Source organism: Manacus candei, unplaced genomic scaffold, assembly GCF_025592945.1.
Source record: "Manacus candei isolate 608988 ecotype Guabito, Panama unplaced genomic scaffold, ASM2559294v1 h1tg000023l, whole genome shotgun sequence".
Lineage (NCBI taxonomy): Eukaryota > Metazoa > Chordata > Aves > Passeriformes > Pipridae > Manacus > Manacus candei.
The window spans coordinates 8,311,410-8,330,706 of NW_026138071.1; the positions used below are offsets into that span (position 1 = coordinate 8,311,410).

Below are 19,297 nucleotides of genomic sequence, written 5' to 3' on the forward strand. Positions count from 1 at the left end.
TCCTCCTGTAAGTGCCATCTTATTTCCCTGTTTGTAACTGTCATTTGTGTACGTGTCCTTTAATACTGTTGCTGTGTCGACAGCCTTGCACAGCTCCAAAACCCAGTGCTTTCCCTTTCAATGTAGAAGGTCACCTTGTAGCTCTTACCAGCCCCTGGTAATGTAACACTTCAAAGCATGTGCTCAAAGGACTCAGTGGCAGTCCTTCAGCCACCAAAATGTACCAGCCACCAGCAGTGTCCCAAATTAAGGACCAACCAGCTGAACAGCTGGCAATTAGCAATTGCTTATTCTTAGATTCAGGATATCAGACTTTTAAGTGTAGAGAGAATGAATAATACAGCCTACACAAAACTTACAAATTCTATTTGATATTATCACTTCCCCATTTGCTTGTGAGGTAATATTTTATATATGTCTTGGCAAGGACAGCATGGCTGGAGGCTAAGTGTGTGCCTGCCTCTGAATGGGGTGGCTGCCAAAGACTATCTGCATAAGTCTTTCCTGAATAAAATAGCTAAGTTTCTGCAAATTATTAGGAACAGACCTCCCCAGATTGTCTGGAGAGAGCAGAGAAGAAAAAGAAAGTAGCAGAACTAACAGCAATAAAAACACACAGGAAAAAGTGATATCTAAAGGTAAGTTGATCAGGAAGTTCCTCTACTAGATCAATGCTTTACTGGCTTTAACTATCTCTAGAAGAACAGAATTTCAATCTGGAGTAGCCATGCTGATGTGGGAAGGATGTGTAAAATCCTTTGGGGTCCTGGCATTGCTTGATTTGACAGGGTTTCCATCCTTCATAAGGGTTTTAAGAGAGTCTTGTTTCACTTACCCAAATTAAAGGCATCAATTCAATGAGATACAACAAAAAGGTAGTTTAGAGTACAGTCATAACACAATTATTATTGTTTCCATCAGCCACTACATTTTCATTTTGGAGCAAATTCTGGTTCAGTTAAATCAGAGTTACAGTTTTATAATGCCACATCAGAACAGAAAATAGCTGTTTATCTTTCACTATGGGCAATGTTGCAAAATGCAAGTCTGTGGCTCTTCAAAAGGTGATAAAATCTGTATAGGTTAAAACCCTTAGTACATTTTCACCCATACCTGGCACTTATAATACACAAAGACAGCACAGATCTCTCAGCTTCACATACAACCCAGCTCTTAACTCCCAATGCTCTTCTCACAGAGTCACCCTGAAAGCCTTGAAAAATATGGAGCAATTTAAAGTCTGAATGTCCCCTGGGCTGAGATGATTCTCAGAATATTTACAAAGGCAGGGGGAGGCATCTCCTGCACTTCAAAAAATATTTCTCTCTTCTGGTGAGAGGGGGTCTCCCTTCTCTCCACCATATAGAGCCACCATATTCACATCCTCAACACATCTTTAAGAGGCAAAGGGCTGCAATTCGCAGGTCAGAGGCAGGTTACATTGTACTTGGAACATCTGGTGACTTTATTCTCTCCCTGGTTGGCTTCCCAATCAAATTGGACTAAAAAGCTCCTGAAAATCTCTTAGTGAGGAATCAAAGTAGACTTTAAAGTTTTGGTCAAACTTTTTAACCCAAAAGATAGTAACTGAAAAATATACAAAAGTCTGCAGGTTAAAACACTTTTTTCTTGAAGAAGACATATGTTCCATAGCTGTATAGTCAAGTGCTTCCAGACTCTTGGGCCAGCAGAAATGGAAGGCATTTTCTTTGGAAAGTCTGAGCAGAAATATATGCCTCAGCAGCCTGACAGACACAGTTCCAAAGATGTTTCAGAGGATTTCTGTCAGTTAGCTAAGCAATGAAGCCTGAAAAAAGTTTCCAAGCTTGAAACTTTGATTCATCTCTAAAGAGCTAAAGGTGATTTGAGTAGCCACATAGCGGCGTGAGAGTCCTGAAAACAGGCCAGTCCAGCACAGACAGAAACCACAGACAAATACTGCAGTGACACTGCAGACTGTCCTGTCTCTGCCTTTGCTGCAGGACAGGTCTGACAATGCTTTACAAAGAGCTGGTAAAACCATTTAAAGAGGAAGCAACAATCCCTAACAAACAGTTGTATTTAATGGGGAAATTCACAGTGATGGTAAATATGACTAATCAGCAACTTTTTTTTCAGTTGATACTACCTGCTATCTCTTTCTTTGTCAATCACCATGGCAAGAGATGGGTACTGCTCCAACAGCAAATGGCATCCATCCAAAGAAACCACTGTAAGCATTCAGGTCCTGTATAAGTGCCTGTTGTAAGCAAAGGTCTGAACATACAGGGATGGAGCTGCTTAACTCCAGCTCCTGTGTTTTGGGGTGTACAAATATCATATCCCATTAGGAGCCTAGGACCAAAACACCCCTGTGTAGGGTGAGCCACAGAGGCCACCGAGACATGGCCGGGCATATGGAAAGGCAAAGGTCTCCAGGTGCTGTTTCCAAGCATGCCTATGCACAGTGGAGAGCAGATTTGGAAGAAGAGGAGGAGTGTCTGTAGCTCCTTCCAGAGGGTCGCAGAAGATGAAGAGCCACATAGAGGAAAGGAATTTTCCCCTCCAGCTCTGATCAAAGCAGGGCGTTTGGGATTGGTGACTCAGTCTGTGATTCATGCCCTGGTCTCCTCTGGTTTCCGGAGCAGCATGCTGCTGGTGGACGAGGGCAGAGAGTGAAGTCAACAACCTACCTCTGAACAAACAGAGAGGAAGAGAAGGAAGGAGGAGGAATTGCTCACCAACTGTGCAATGAGCAGCAGGCAGGCAAGTCAGGGTGTTTTCAACTCATGTTTACCTTACCCACAGCTCTGACCTGGCTGGTTCCAGCCGAAGGCATGAGCAAACCTCTGTTCTTGGTTTTCTTGGCATGGGTAAGCACCCTGAAAGATTTGTTTGCTTTTCAGATTCGAATACACTCTCACACCCAAAGCAAAATAATCAAACCTCTGAACTGCAGAAGGGCTCAGTTGGAACTGTAGGAAAATCACCTGGCATTGGAAAAGGACTGCCAGTCAGCCTATGACACTCAAACCTGGCCAGGGACTTCCACACAGCCCATCAAATCTGGCCTTGGTTTCTGTCTGTTTTTCATGGTTACATGGTACCTCTTATTTTCCCTACTTGATAAAAACCTGGGGCAGGGGCACCAGAGCAAGCACTTCTCCTCAAGGCTGGTGCAAGGCTGAGCATATTTGGGATGGGAACGACACTGAATACTGACTGCACAGTTCCTCAGATGCCTGCACTTCAGCTGTAGAACTTTCTGTAACTTACTCTGTTCAGATTAACGCTAAATTCAGACCAGACCTGCTGTCCCCAGCACAGAAGGCCAAAGTGAGTCCTGAGCCAGGTGTGTTGGAGTGGCACGAAGGGAAAGACAATTCTTTAGCACAGCCCAGCAGCAAGCTGAGCTTGCTTTTGGAAAGGCCTCTCAGGTTATGCAAACACAACGTCTTCAGGCCTGACCATCTATATGTAAATTCTAAACTATGGAGCTGGGATTAAATCACTTGTAAAAAGTGATTCCACTCTGGCTTTACACACAGAAAATAGTTTTAGAGCTGACCTTACTGAGACCTACAGAGGTGTTGTGCTTTGCTACAATACATGGTTTGAATAAAGTTACTCTAGAATAACCAGAACAGATAAGAAAAGAGTGCTTAGCTCAGCACCCAAACAGCTGCTAAAAACTGAGGAAAATGGGTTCAGGTACTGCATGAAAGCATTTCTGAAGCTTCTCAGGAGTTATTCTGGGCTCAACCAGCTTGATTTCCATTTACAGACACCCAGCGTTCAGGCCACTTGTTCCCACCAGTGGCTGACGTCTCTTTTTGGGAAAAGAGCAGGATTTAGGGTTTCAGGAGCTTTTGTGCAGAGTGCTGCCATCTTATGGCTACTCTGCTCCCCTGGAGTAGAGAAGTGAGGACTTTCGAACTCACGAGGGAAAAAGGTGTTCAGATACTGACAGGTCTGTTACCATTTAGCAATATTTTGCCTTGCAACTTATATAAGAATCTTTGGAGGCGTTCACATATTTTTTAAACAATTTAGTCACTTATGTTATATTAGAGTTATAATTTAATTTGCATGTTTTTTTCAAATTCCATCTCTCACAGTAAACAGAACATTGTACTTCTATTGTCTTTGCTATAAGCTCAGTTACATGATTCTGAAATGTCAGAAATTGTTTGCAACATCTTTGTCAATGTAAATTATTACTATATTTTATAAATTTTGCCTTATTCTTATTTGTTTCTTCTGGAAATAGGAAGGAAATTATAACAAACCGTGTCTGTTCACATGTAAACAGGAACATTGGAAAAAACAACGTTATATATAATGATTAGTGCTTCTACAATTCTTAAAGAACTGATCAGAACTGTCGATATTCTATATCTAATAAAACCATGCAAGACTAGGAACATGTAAATAGAACCACCTCTAAATAAAAATAAAATCAACTAAATCAAGTATTTTGATGAGTAAAATGAAAAGGATACTGCAGAGCAGATTTTCCCTAGCAATGTTTTCTAGGAGTTCAAAATGATTAATCGTGTAAATACTGGCAGTAATATTAGATCCACTGACACATATGTTTCTTATACATTTGCAACTGCATTGCTGTGCTTTAGTTGGACACTTAGCACACAGGTTTATCACGATTTTAAAACAATATTTAAAAAAATTTAAATCTTAACATTTCGTAGCATGTCAATATGACACAGGAGGCCATAGAGTCGTGCTTTCTATCTGAACCCATACATTAGTAGAAATTTAAAAAAATACTATTGCCTCAGCAGTACAAAGCAGAGGGCATGACACTGCAAAGGACCCCATAGATACTGAAGATGTGCCCTTTCATCTTACACAGCTCTGTTAATAAACTTATGAAAATTCATCATAAGGCTACTCAGACTGTTTGACTCTCTGGCAGAGAGGCAAATAGAAAGTGGCTCTACTCACCGTTATGCAAGAGCTAGGTTAATTCTTATTATCCAATTTGCAAGCAAATAACTTCCATTTCACTGTGATACCCACACCTATAATACTTTGTTCCTGTTACTCTTACTAGAAGATTGTTTCAGAGATTTCACTCTTCTCATGGCTGGAAACCTTCATAGCTCCAGCCTGGATAGACTAACTTTCAATTTATATCCATTTATTTTAATTACAACATTGTCTGGCAACTTAAATAACTTCTTTCCCTTCCTAGTATTTGCCCTGCCCTTTTTCCCCTCCTCTTGATATATTTATAGATAGCAACTGTATATGCCTCATTCTTTGTTTTGTCCAATACTGCTTTTCTGCATTTCTTTCAATGCTCTTTCCTAATTTTGGGTGACTGTTTTCGGTACCCCAGAGAAGCTTTGACCAGTGCCTCCTACAGTGGTGTCCGTACTTAGGTATCCCTTCTTTGAGTCTCCTATATCATATTTAAGAAGGATCATTTTTGCCTCTCCCATGGCTCCATCCCAGCTCTCTCAGCATCATTAAATGACTAACGAAGACCTTGTGGTCCTTCTGTTGTCCAACTGATCCAATTTACAACAGAAATCATTTCTACCTCCATTTGGATGTGGTCCAGCACTTGTACTCTTAAATTGTACCCCACACCTTCAGCTCTCTGTTTCCTCACAATTGTATAAAGGGGAATAATGGTACAGATATTTTTCTCATCTGACCACTCCACTTTTAGGAACAATGGAAAGTGTTAACACTTTGAAGGACTAGATGAAACAGTGACACTTGAAAATCTCTACACAACCCTAAAGTTGCCAAACAATGCCCTTTCCAGAGAGATGGTACCATACATACATTCCCCCAGTCCTAATACACTGTATTAAACAGTTATTGCTTATTTTCTCTATTTTATCTTTGCACCCTTATTTATTCTTTCTTGCAAAATGTGCACAAAATTTTCATATTACTAAGGTTAATTAATGAAGTTGTAAATGTGATGTCACTTTTTCATATGCTCTTTCTGTCTCCTTTGTTTTGGTAGATCTTTAAAGAAAAACTTGATCCTGTACCTGAAATTTAATTTTGCTTCTTTGAGCATTTTAGGATGTATAACAGACACCATTTCGCTATAGGCGTACTACGCTTTGTATTTAGTTTTCAAGTTTCTACAGATACTTCCCATCCTGATTCTATTTTACTCCATGATCTGTACCATCATCTTCACAGAATTTACTTGGTTTGGGCACTGTCCATATAGGCTTTGATCTCTACCACATCCTTGCCACATACCAGACCCCCTTTCATCTGTGTGGTAGGAGAAACTCTCAGTCTTTCCAATGTTGTTTACAGGTGGCATGTCTGTAAATTTGATGGATCTGACTGCATCCTCTTCTTCTAGGTTACCAAAATACTGTTTTCACTGATGATCTGGTATGGTAGGGACTTCTTCCCCTATGACTTTCACGCTCTTTGCTCACTCCTAATGTTTATTTTTTTTAAGGGTTTGTAAGGTGCTAACACCCTTCACTCTCTACTTACAGTGCAAATTACAGATGTTTAAATTATTATTTAAATTAAATTAACTCTAATAGATTTGGAACCTTCAACCAATTTATATCACTAACTAATTCCTTTAGGTACAACACTTCAAAAGGACAAATTCTGAGAAACTAACAGGCCTATTCTTGTTCGTTCTTTCACTTATTTTGAGTTTTATCAAGTTGGGATAACTTTAGCTAGGTTATTTTCTACAACCAGCTGCTCTATGCCATCACTACCTAACAAAGACCACCTAGAATAGCATCATGGTAGTCCAGTGACTGCTCAGTGATGAAATCTGCCAGTTATTATGCCCTGGAATAACTGGCTCTATCGTTATCAGGAACATTTGCTTTATACTCTATTTCTGACGAGTTTAAATCTCCTGCAATGAGGCAATGCTTGGGAGTTTCTCTTCCATGTTTTTAGTAATCTGATTTAGATCTAAGTGTAACAGTTCCTTAGCGGTCCTTCAGAAGACCTTTAGTTTGACAAATTCCATTCTGCCTACGTTACCTTTCTCTGCCTCTGTAGGCAACTTCATTGCTACTGAGTGATGCCTCTGTACCTCTGGTTTTATTTCTAGTTTTCTTAACAGACTACACATTAGTTTAAGTGCATTTCAGCCACAGATTACCCATCCACCATATTTCACTATTCTTGGAAGATTCGGAGTCATCCTGAATGCTGCAGTTCTAGCCTGTGTGTGTTTGCATGTGATTTTTGTACACAAACATCTCAGGTCCTCTTGTATGACTATGTGCAATTTTTTTTTAATTATCATTTCTCTTATACCTGACATCCAGGCCACACACATCACATTCACACTCACATCAGGCACATCAGTGCTGATTTTGCCTGTCCATTTCTTTCCCCATTTCTTGCCCATCTTTGCTCCCACTTCTTTCTCTTCCATATATTCGCCACTTTCTACTTTTCAGAACCAGGCATGGAAGTTACTTACAAGTGTCCCCCAGAGATTCTCTACTATTTCTTAGCTTACAATTCTTTTACTTACTATACTGATATATTAATATATATGTTGTTATCATCTGCTATTTTTTAGCATGCTACATGATCTAATCCTATTATATTATATTGAAATAAATTATAACAATCTTGGTTCCAGAAAATTAATACTGTGTTTGCTGCAATGTAGGTCATGTAGTTTGTGTGAAAAATATTCTTTCTTCTCAAAAGTTACATGCCTTACAACACTCTTCATAATACCAATTCGTAAGACATCTGTTGCTCTTTATTATCATGCATGCTTTAACACACCCTCTTCAGGAATGAAACCATGAAGTGGGAGCTTTTCCTTCAGGACAAACCTACTCACACAGATTTTCTCTGTTTTTTGTTCTTTCCAGTGCTCGCTGCTCAGTCTTTTATCCTACAGTGTGATCTGGTGCAGTTATATTTCATCTCAGAGATGACTGCATTGCCAGAGGCACTAAAATGGCTTCTGTCTAATAAATGGGACAAATAATAAAACTCCATGCACATACTCTGTGTGCATTTGTCTGGAATACACTCATTTTAGCTTAAAACTATGCTCTAACAGTACTGCTGACTTTATATTTATGAGGTAGTTTTAAAATAGCTTCAGCTAAAATAAGTGTGTTTTTGCATGAGAGAACTAAAGTGAAAGTTTGAATATAGTTTTGAACTTGAGTAATTATGTGAGATGTCTCATCAGTTCTCCTGGAGATATTTTAGTCATTGGGAGTTAATCATTACCTGAAATTACAGGAAAAACCTATTCAAAGCCATTCTACCATATAGTGTTGTGTTAGGGAAGAAATGCAGACACTGACTCATAGTTGTCAGTTATTTATTGAGTCAGTTATGCTGTGATTCTTTCCAACATTATTTTTGCTTTTGGTTTACAGTAAGATACTGATCTGGTGGATGAGACTCTCTCAATTAGAGCAAGACCCTGCCCACCTTAATCAGGAGAGGTGTTTGAGTGTCTAACTACCATAGGGTCACTACAAAATTTTAAAACTCTATGGGAAATACACATAAGGGTAAAGAGGTTAATGAGTTAACATTTATTTGAAAGAGGCATCTGAATGCCCTTTTACATCAGAAAGTGATAGCTGTGCTCTGCAGCTGAGAGGAACAGGAGAAGCCAAGGAAAAATTTAAACAGGTCAAACAGTGGTGCTATGGTTGCTCCCAGCGACTGTGCCAAGTCATGGATAAGGAGATAAGCAAACCTCCGGGAAACAGCAGACACAGGGCTTGGGCTGACACACAGGAGGTGCCTCACTGCACTTTCTGTAGACACAGTCAAGAACAAACTTGTTCCTAACTTGGGGATATCAGATGCTTACTGCTACAGAGTACACCTTTCTTTCTGTACTACAAAGCTAGGCAAGTTCCTCTCTGGCTCTGTAGTGTGTGAACTTTCTTGAATGTAGGAAAAACAGAAATTCCTTCTTCTGCCTGTGTCATGTTAACCTGAAGATTAGACAGGATGGGTACACGACCTACAAGTCAAAAATCACGGTAACCATTTCAGGTAAGATTATCTAATAGATAGTGTCAGCAGTGGCCTGAATATGCTAATAATGTCTTGTGGAAAGTGCATATTTTTTACGTTCTCATGATGTCAGCATTTTCTACCTCATTGTGAAAGTTGATCAATATTTATGGTTTTAAACATACAGAGAAGCAAACAAAACCATTGCAGTTATTTATTCAGACACACAACTATCCACAATGTCTGTGCAGTCATATTACTGATAAAATCATTCATTTTTGCTAGGTCTCCTTCATCATCAGCTTTCTCATGTGGAGTAATAAAGCCTATTTTTCCTTCATTCTGAACTGATGTTTATGTTCTCATGTTTTACCACCTGATTCATCCTCACCACTTTTATAGGAGTATTTTTTTTTCTTCCCCTGCTGCTTCAAAAATCCCTTCTTATGTTTATTTGCTATGCTTGTGGATTGAGCAAGGACAGTTTGATTTAGCTCATGCTTCTGAACTTCCATGTTAATGAATCTTTCAAGACTTGGCCTTTTGTTTACATTTTTCTAAGTTCATAGTCTCCATAGTGTATAGTTTTCTTTATGAACTTGGTACTGTGCTTCTTCTGTTGTTATAGTGATGCTTGAGGAAGATTGTTCCTTGAAACTAATTGCTCCACTCTTACAATCAGAACCAGTCTAGGTTCAGGGCATCACAAGCTCCAATCTGGACAGCCTTCCTGGCTGAAGAAATTCCTGAGTGCAGCTCTTGTAGCAGAAATCTGACAATCTCTTTTGTTTATAATGTCTATTAATACTCTGAATAACAGCACAGGCATCACAGAGGCTTGATTCTGTTTCACAAGGACAGCAGGTAAATATTGCCAGAAAAATAACGGTCCACTGTCAGGAGCAAGGGATTTCCAAATCTGAGCCTGAAAGCCTGGGTGGAGGACAGCCAAGCACAGGAGATGTGGAAGCCAGGAAAGGGTCAGAGAGGGAGTAAAGCTTGCTGAAGTTGATTTTTAGGTATTGGCTTTAGGTAGCTTTAACATCCTTTGCTGTTGGATGAGATTAATTGCTGCTAGCATGGCACTCAAGGAAGCAAGAAGTATCTTCTAGAGATAACAAGGTTCATCATTCCAAGTAAGTTTTCTGTCCTGGAGAGAAATGACAGCATTTGCAGTCCTATCCCTAGACTGTTCTGCTAAGGGAAGAAAAAACAATCTCTCCGTGACCCTAATAAGACACCTCAGCAGACACAGCCAGGGATCTTTATCATACAAGTGCCATTCCTAGGTAGTCTGTCAGAGCCTCATTTCAGGGGCAGCACTAAATGAAACCTCATTTGGACCAAGGTCTACCCGAGGATTGCCTCATCAGCCTTCAGGCTGTCTGGGTGCCAGCAGTGGGAGACAAACCCTAAAGGAGAAACCTATCCCTGGATTTGCAACTCTGTAGCCTAGGAAAAGGATGAGAACTGCTGCCAGAGCAGCACTCCTCCAGCTCTGCTCTACCGAACTTACTCGTCTGCTTTGGGTGCTACTGGGAAAAAGTGCTGAGTAACTGTCCAGGAAAATCAGATGAATTCATTTGTGTTTTCTTTTATGTAGGGTACCAGAGAATGCCATTCAGATGCTGACCAGGGGACAGACATCTGATTTAAGAGGCATATTCCTATCTTCCTAAACTTTCAAAAAGAAATATTGTTAATGACAGGACAGGCATCTCATGCATCCCCAAGCTCCTTCACTCTGATAGCTTGAATGTTTAATCAAAGCTTTGACAGAGGAGTAGATCAGGACTACTGTATCATTTTCCCTTCAAGGCATGCTTCAGCAACCTGATGCAGATTGCTAGGTCGATGAGATATATCAATATTGTAAGACACCACATGTCAGGCTGAACACATTGAAGGCTGTGTTAAATTTGAACATAGGTCATGAATCACTCAAACTTATTCAGCCAACCAGAATTAATATGAAAATTATGAGTAATAAGGGGCTTTTGTTTTGTTTTTATATAAGCAGGAGGATGAGGCATCTGAACAAAGGTTCATATGAGACAACAACTGTAACTCTGCTCATGTAGGAATGGTTCAGACATTTGGATCACGATGCAGAAAAATCTACATTTGTGTTTTGTTGAAGACTTTACCCTAGCTTTCTGAGAATTAAAACTTTGACAACTTGATTTGGGGAGAGACTGTTAAAACCATCAAGTCTGGTAAAAAATAATATACTGTATATAAAACAAAAGCTTTTAAGAAAGCTTCCCCCTATATCTCCTGAAGAGAGAACAGATCATGTTAAAATTGAATGCTACTTTAATTAGTTTTTCTCTTTTTCACCATTTATAACCTTGTTAGCTAAATTTTCTTACAAAGATAATCTGTAAGGTTATTTTAGATTTAATCTCAAACACAAACTCAGTCACTAAAGTGCACTGAATAGTCCTTGACTTTACTGCTACTAACAATGACTCTATGCCCTACACATCATGATAAGTATTTACATGTTCTTACATACTTTGAACAATATGTCATCATGATTCATCATCCTTTATCTGTCTTTGTTTTTGCTGATTTTGCTTTTTTTATAGCTCACCTCTGTCTAGACCAACACACAACTCCTTCTAAACACAAGCTTGATGATACCTAGACATGTAAGCTCAGATGGGGAAAGAGATGGTGGTCTCATCAGATTAACCATTTGCTTTTCTATTTCAGTACCATGGAAAAATTTTGCTCTCAGAAAAAAATTTTTTTTCCTCCTTATTGTGGGATGTGCATTGATGAAGCATCTGACATTCACTGCAGACTATTATTGAAAGCTCTTGCTACAATAAGATTACTCATTCACTTTTTGCACATTTTTGGTAAGTGTGTGGTACCTCAGAACCTGTGCCTGTCACTGGGGCCGGCACAGAAGCACTCACTGAGCTCCATGCAGCTCTACTAGAAGGAAGAGGACTGGTTTTTGGCATCAGGAATAGCAGTAGCTCAAGAGTGAAAGACCATTGTTCATAAGTGGCACAATCATCAGAAGCGGTGGCACAGCAAAAGAAGCTCTGAGAGCACTGCAACCAGAGATGCAAGTAACAGGTCTATTCATAGCCCTGCTTTTCCCCAGGGAATGGCATCTTGCGAGTGACTTCATTAGCTGCTGACAGCAGACAGACTGCGACGCGCTGGGAGCGAAAGGGAAACACTCATCAGATGGCCCCAGCCACAACTGAGGAAATGCACAGAAGAGATAACTGGCAAGCATGGTCCTTTCCTCTCTGTTCAGAAGAAGTTAGTCACATCCCTGAATGCAATGCTGTATTTCTTTTCTTTTGGCAGGGCTCTCTTCTTGTGTACAGACTCACTCTGCACAAAGGGTGTTGCTGTCGATTCAATGCACCCTTGGAAACTACCCAGACTGTGGGAGATGGGATCTGAATTCCAGATCAGTTGCTAATTGTAAGAAAAAAACCCAAAAGTCTTGGCATTTGTTACTTTTAATAGTCAAAAGAAGACACCCACCAAGCCTTGTTACCTGCCATGCAAATCTGCCCTGTGTTTGACTTCTCGCACTGTGTGCAATAGAACTTCCCTCACTGCATGGCCAGCAGGATGTGTGCTCTCTTAGGTGTCTGCAATGTATTTACTCATAGAACAGGGTCACACAGCCCAAATGACCCGTACCCATAAAAACAGGGATCCCCACTCCCTTCACAAGATTAAACACATCCCTCCCTGCCGAACTAACTTAGAGGGTATTGTTTGTTTGCCCGCCAGTGCCCTCCACGCTCAAAAGATCTTACAACAGCTAAAGAGCTGAGAGCTGAAACACAAGGTTTTCTATACACAGGTACTTCCTACTTTGCCCCAAAAGTTTACAGAAAAGCACATTGCCTTACCTGCTGTTCCCCAGTGCACTTGTGCATTTTTCGGGTGCAGAGCAGACTTGCCAACATCACAGCCATTCTTGCGCTGCAGCCCAGCTTTCTGCTGGATCCGTCTTTCTCCGTGTGGCAGCTGCCTTGCTGCTTGTCAGCCCTGAAGCCAAGCCTCCTTTTTAAAAGCACACCACCATCCTCCTCCTTCTAGCTTCATTTTTCTCTGTGGATTCTCCAGGCTTGCCGAGTGTCTGTGTTTCAAACATTAATACTTTGATTACTAGCTTTCTTTAGCAGCTTTCTACTCTCCAAACCCTATCTCCTATAGAAAGTTTGACAAAAACTGGCCTAAAATGCCATTAATTGAAAGTCCTGTTCTTCCCAGAAGAAACACTAGTAGTCCTTCATAACCAAGCAGGCTATTTATAAGAATGGTGACAGTACCATGAGTATGAGGCTGTCCAGACAAGACAGGATGATAGAGGCTGTTCATAAAATCAAAACTGGAATTCACGTGCTGTATGTCAATAGCGATTTAAGCAACCACTTTCTTTCTCCATTCCAGAGGGAAGAAATAAAAGCCCTCTTAGCACAGGGACACACAAGACATTGTCACTGGAATAATGAATCCATTATTTTAAAGAATAATGTTGAAGTTTTGTATCTCTTATAATCCTAATCGCCCCTCTTTCTGTAATGCAGTGCTTCCGCCTCTTGTGCACCTGCTTTCACACTTCCCAAAGGAGATTCTTCCCCATAAACTGCACTGCAGTTTCATCTTAACAGACATATAACTAGGTTCTTTAATCTGAGCAGCAGAATACAATTAGTTTGGGATAAAGAACAGAGGGATCCCAGACAAGCCCCAGACAAAACCAGAAAGGCAGGGAGGCAGAATTACCTTAGGGAATGCACAAGGAAGCATCAGTGCCAGCTGGGTTGTGAATCAGAACAGCAAACAGCTGTAACATTTCTTCTAAGGTACTCGGTGGGAAGCCAGGCATAAAGAACAGAAGCATCCCAGTGTACACATCATTTCCCTGTGCAGGAGATGAGGAGCTGGGGAAGCACTGTAAGAAAAGGAAAAACATGTTCAAAGCAGGTAGAGATGAAATAAGGATCTAATGTAGGGTTAGGAATGCTCCTAGTGAAGGATTAGAAAAACTTGTGAAGAGGCAGGAAAATCACATTACTTGGAGTGAGGCTGGAAGCTGCAGTGCCTGGGACACCCTGCAGTGGCACAGTGGGCTCAGCAGCCCACTGGCCCCTTCCCCATGTCCAGGCTGCCCTGATACAGGGGCAGAGGAGACCAGTGCAGGCCTCACGGGTTCCAGTTGAAGACCCCTTACCACCAGAACTGCCACTTTTCCCTCTACCTACAGCAATAAATAAAGCCACCACCTAATCTCTGCAAGACTCAAGTAGGAAGATAACAACCAGCTCGTGTTACACTCTGCCTTGTCAGCCCTTTGGGCTGATGCACATAGGTGGAGAGGCAACGATCCCCTGTGCTGACTCTCCCCGTGTTTGAAGGCATGTGGGGTGTGCTGCCAGGGAACAAACACCCTGTACTGTCCTCTCCCCCACCCACCTACAAAGACATGAAGCCCCTTAGCAAACTTCGCCCACCTTGCGCTTACGGGTGACTCCCACCTGAGAGCTGGTGGCACAGTTCCTGCAGCAGCTGCGGGGTCCCTCGCAGGCTGGGTGATGGAGGGTGCTGCAGTGCACCCCCATGAAGCTCTGCACCACTTGAGCTCTGCTCAGCCTGTCCCTGTCCTGAGCCCCTCTCAGATGGGGCCAGTTGAGCTGCAATGTGGCACTCAGTGAGGACCATGTTTGGAGAGCAGAGCCCAGGGAGACAAACCCTGGAGACTGCTGGAGGTTACTTCTTTAATGTCAGTGTCACTCATGACTGTGTTTGCTTTTTGACAGAAAGTTGCCTTGGGTCAGAGATGGCTCTGTGTTTAGTCCAGCCTGTGCTGGGGTGTGAAAGGACAGTGGTGGAAGGCAATTTTCCCACAGAAGCATCCAAGCGGCAGAGGTGTTTCAAAGCAGAGGGAGAAGGGGAACAAATGACAATCAGAAGAGCTTCAGGGAGCCAGGCATGGACCCAAAATGGAATTAATGAGTGAAGCAGTAAGGTCAGAGTAGAAGAAATAGGCTACATTGTAAGAGAAGAATCCCTTAGAATTGGTTGGAAAAACTATCACAGCACAAATTTTGCTCTGAAGGAGAAGTAACATTTGTGGCCCCCCTATAAACCCATATGATGGCTTTTCACTGATATGTCCCTGAAAGCTAATTAGAGCCTGAAGTTGTAAATTGGCAGTTGATTAGGAGGCCAGAAGCACCAAAAAACCATGGATACCGCAAGAAAGCCCACTGTGCTTCTCCAGCCAGGAGCCATGTGGGGTGGGCAGCACTTCTCTGCCCTCCCCATTTTTGTCTGACAGTCAGGTACAGTGAGACATAAATTGCCTTGGCAAATTGTGTCCGGTGCATGGGTTACTGAGCAGCAATTCCCCAATGTGCCAAAAGCCCAAGCCACTTGTGGCAGCTGAGGAGCACAAGGCAAAGGGAGGCTGAGCTGAGGCAAGGGGGACTGAGCTGTCCTGAGGGCAGCAGGTGAGACCCAGCACATCAGCAGCACCAGAGATCTCCTCCGCCCTCTCACAAATCCAGCAGCCCAGCCCCATGCACCAGGTGCTGATATGCATTTATAGGTATTTATATAATATCAATCAGAAAGATGATTTTCCTGAGCTTTTACCATCAATGTGGCACTAGGTCTGTGACACACTAGGGAATTCTATTATGGACCTTTAAAAATGGAATTTAAATGGCTACAGAATGACTTGCTAATAATAGGTGGCAATAAAACTTCTCTACTTAATACAAATATCACATGAAAAGAGGGAGACCAAGCGCTTCCATACTGTGTTTGCCTTCCACACACCTTCCAATAACCATGACTGGATTTTTGCTTTGATACCAGGAGGAATATATTGCTAACAACTAGAACTGAATTTGTACTTAGATATGTATTCCAGGGAAAAATATTACCCAAGTTGTCTGCAGTGGTAGCAAGTCATTAACTTTTTTTTTTCTTTTCTTCATACAGGCACAGAATTAAAACATTAATTACCTTTTTAAATAAAGATATAAGGCTTGATTCATCTCACATGTAATCTCGTAATTTTGATCCCGTTGATTGATTTATTTCTTCAGTAATCCCTAAGGATCAAGAGTCATGGAAAATTTGAAGTGAAAGAGGATGTTTGTTAAACACAAATACAGGTGCCTTAATGCACAAACAATAAGTAAAACCAGAAAATATTTTTCCTGGAATAAAATGCAAACCCCCTTAATCCCCAGAAATTCACTGCTTTTCTTCAGAACTAGCATTTTTTGGCAACATACACTTCCCTGAACTAGGTAAAACTCCCAGCTGCAAGAACAGTGGCGGTAAACCAGAGGTTTGAACATGCAATGAACAAATTACATGTAGAATTATTTTTGACAGGCTCAGTGAAATCAAACGCTATCATTGCTTATGACAATCCACCTCACTGACCATATTGAATTTGCCTAGGTACATCCCTGAGAGCAAAAACTGCAGCTGCCTGGCATAAAACCTCTAGATACAGAAGCCAAAAAAAATCCTGTGTAAGAACTTTATCAGAGCAGGGAGGATAAACCCCTTTATATCCCTGCTATGCAAACTTAAGTGATAGAAGTACCTGAATATTTTACGGGACAGAATCTTCTGATATATATTTATTCAAGGTGTCCAAATACCTCAGGTCTGTGTTTTTGAAAATTTTTACTTGATCTGTGGTTAAATCTTTGGGTCAAATTAGTGCTAAGTTAAGTCACACCACTTTACATCATGATGGACAAATATTGCCTTTACTTGATGTGTAGATATAAAAGGGGCTGGAGGTAGTGGTGGAATCAGTTTATATGTTATTACTTCTATTACCCTGCTACCTTATGCAGAAACAGAACTTCATGGTAGAAATTGTACAAATATCCTTAGATACAACTCATACCCAGAAACCCGACACAGATGAATTAGTTCCACAGCAACAGAGGTAAATTCTGCACAGGAGTTGCTAGAAAAGGGGCATGGCAACGGGGCTGGACTCAGAGCATGATGCAATCTGTTAGCAAACTGCAGCAGAAGACCGTATGGACCAAGGAGGGACTTTGTGATACTACAGGAGCAAATGAGCTTTGCTTCTGCTGTCTGGAAAGGGGACTGCTGAGCACTGTGCTGGGGAGAAATCAGGCATCATTCAGGGTCTGCCCCAGACCAAGTAAAGTGTCAGAAATTACTGTTCAGAACAGAATTTAGTAGCAAATATATGAGTTCTATTTTATCACTCATAAGCCTGGGTGGAATAAAATGTAATGTAGGGTTAATAATCTCAAAGTATCAATAAGGAAAATTTATATCAAAATATGATTTCCATAATTAATAAAACAGGCAACTATTATACTATGCAATGAATGGTTACATGTGTCTTGTGAGACTGAGTTCTTAGCAACACCACAGATCATTTTATTACAACTTTACAATTGCTTTTTTAAAACATTCATAAAGCAGTAAAATATCTGAATAAGCCAGAATGAGTCTTATTTATTTATTACTGTTATTTATTACACTGCATAAATGAACACTGGCCTTAATTCATGTTTAAAAAGCAAAGACATTAAAGTGATGCATAGTTACAGCAACCCTAACAAAGCATCTAAACTTCAAACATATTATTTTCACACCCAAATCAATTTCTGAAAAACCTTACACAGTAAAGGATATACCATTAAACCTTCCATGTTATTTATACAAATTATAAAAATAAATGAGCATTGACAAACTTATCCATATTTCAGAATGAATTATGTTCTCTTTTGCAGCCAGCATCATATTTGATCAAGAAACTCGTTGGAACCACGGGGAAAATTTTTTTTCCAATTCATCAGTTGAATGTACTTTTTAACATTATTAGCTGCAAATTAAAGTGATAATAGAAACAGACCTAGAATATATGCTCTGAAGCCTTTAACCATGCACTGCACTACTTACCACTCAGGACAAACCTTTCAATTCAGAAAGTGTTGAATGTATTACCAGGTCCAATGTCCAGAACCTCTGCTAGACATATCATTTGTCTCTGTTGTGGTAATAAAGAGACTCCTGGCACTCTGGTATTAAGAAACCAGAAATAATATATTAGTTTTACTTTTCCACTGCTACTTAATATGAATGCATACAATGGAGCACGTAGTTTAGAAGACTATGAAGATAGTATCCTATTGAATGACAGACTGTCTGGTTGATTTACATGAAATACCAAGTGCTTGTATGAGAAAAGGTTAAAATTAGATTGACGAGCAAATGTGCTACCAGACTGCTGGCTGACAAATGGCAAAGTTATGCCAACGTATTACTTATTCTGGAGGCGCCCAAGAAGCAAGCAGGAGGATAGTAATTCATGTGCTAGAATACATTCACATTTAGCATAAACAAAGAGTCCTCAGGGTCTGCAACAGGAACATATTAGCTACATGTAATTTATGCCAACCACTAAGTCAGTGGAACGATTTCATTATTAGATACAGAATTTGAATGACTTGTGATTTCTTAAGTCAAGAGTGGGCTGCTCTACTGTCATTTAAATTATTTCAGAATAATGCCCTGATGAATGACTACACTGTTCTTCCAATAAATTGACTGTTGTGCTACATCTTCCTTCCTGCCACCAGTCACACAATGAAAATACAGATTAGTCATGTAGCTTTTCACAGTAGCTCTTAGATTATAGTCTGTTGCTTCTTGGTCACCATAAAGAGCATTCTAGTTCAGTGGTGGTGACTCCTTTCCCTTTATCCTTTCCTTTCAGGAACTTTTGCTGAGATCCATGCACCCATCTACACTAAAGCGTGTTCACTAAAAGGTGTGAACTAAGTAAAAATTTCAACTTGAAGGCACTTGGGGTTTTAAAATTCAGCAGTGAAGATGCATCACAAATTGACCTTTGCGCTGTGGGCATGCAGCAGGTCTGAAAATTAAGTTTTATAATTCTATGGGTGCAAAAATCAATCCATCAGAGATGCAGGGCACCTCTGTAAGCATTAGCTTTAATGACAGGAAGCTGGATAACGGTGATAAGGAATACCAACCAGTCAGATGTAGCTCAATTTTGCCTATGAACTAAAAACAGCATTCTGAAAGAGATAGAAACAAGTTAAATCACTGAAATCTGCTACTTTTAAACTCATCCTACAGGGCTTAACTAGTTACACTTTGAAAAGCTGCTCCTTTATGAAGTGGACAACAAAAAACTGTATCTTTCTCCCTTCATAGCTAATGGCAGTGCTGCAGTTTACCCCTGTGGTGTTACAGGTTGGCTATAGAGTGAATTTTTCAACATGAGAACATGAATTAAATA

At 40.6% G+C, this 19,297-nt stretch overlaps 1 protein-coding gene across 1 annotated transcript in view; it reads right to left on the reverse strand.

The window, feature by feature from the left end:
- The window catches only part of ITGB6 (integrin subunit beta 6), a 51,447-nt gene extending 34,979 nt beyond the window's left edge, over nt 1–16,468 (reverse strand). The window contains exons 1-2 of the mRNA XM_051787658.1: nt 13,741–16,468; nt 12,861–13,090 (exon numbers count right to left, since the gene is read on the reverse strand). The gene's annotated coding sequence lies outside the window, so the exon portion shown is untranslated. The remainder of the gene's footprint in view (nt 1–12,860; nt 13,091–13,740) is intronic.
- Nucleotides 16,469–19,297: the final 2,829 nt, after the last annotated feature.